At 50.8% G+C, this 760-nt stretch overlaps 1 protein-coding gene and 1 long non-coding RNA gene across 7 annotated transcripts in view; one reads left to right on the plus strand and one right to left on the minus strand.

Annotated features, from left to right (window-relative positions):
* PKP4 (plakophilin 4) overlaps positions 1-760 on the minus strand; it is a 245,731-nt gene that overhangs the window by 126,239 nt on the left and 118,732 nt on the right. The gene's annotated exons all lie outside the window — the stretch shown is intronic.
* LOC109301292 overlaps positions 1-760 on the plus strand; it is a 21,430-nt gene extending 20,670 nt beyond the window's left edge. The window contains exon 3 of the long non-coding RNA XR_002098495.1: positions 693-760. This is a non-coding gene — a long non-coding RNA (uncharacterized LOC109301292). The remainder of the gene's footprint in view (positions 1-692) is intronic.

Here is a 760-nt window from a genome sequence, read left to right on the forward strand (position 1 = left end):
TTGGGCTCAGGCTGCCCTTGGGGAGAGGGAGCAGGGGGGTGTCCCTGCATGTCCCGCACCCCACTGTAGGGTCCCCGCACGTCCCCCTGACTGCTGAGCCCAGGTGAACAGGTGTGGGAGCATCCTCGAGGCTGCCCAGGTGGCAGGGAGGACATGGCGGGGTCAGGCAGCGCCCCTTGACCCCTGTGCCCCCACGGCCGGACTGGATAGGCTGCACGAGCACCCACTCCTGCCCCCCTGGCTGGATGTCGCCCCAAGAGAGCACCTGCAAAAAAGAAATTAATGATCTGTGATGCATTTCAACCAAGTATTTGAAAACTAGGAGGCATGAAACCATGGTAATAGAAAGCTCTGCTAACCTTTGGAAAAATCAGATCCCTGCAACAATTCTCTGGAGTAAATACAGCATGATGTCAACAGAGGTTTTGCATTCAAAAATGATTTTTACCCCTCTGCAAATTGTGGCTTTCCATGTGGACAAAGGCAGGGAATTAAGGGTGCACTGGGGTGGTATGCTCCTCTTCAGCACTGCTAGGTGGTTGTTTAAAATAAAACAGTGCTACCAGACCAAATTGTTTTATTTTGGATTTTAAACCACATTTTCAGGCCCATTTCATTGTCACTTCCTGCAACTTCATTGGTGTCAAAGGTCACATGACATCACTTCCTGATGTGATACCGCTTCCTGTGAGGTCTTTGAATATGGCTCGCGAGCCCACTGGGTGATAAAAAGTTCGTGATCTGGCTCCACATTCAAAAA

Source organism: Gavialis gangeticus, unplaced genomic scaffold (assembly GCF_001723915.1).
Source record: "Gavialis gangeticus isolate Ggan-Ray unplaced genomic scaffold, GavGan_comp1, whole genome shotgun sequence".
NCBI lineage: Eukaryota > Metazoa > Chordata > Crocodylia > Gavialidae > Gavialis > Gavialis gangeticus.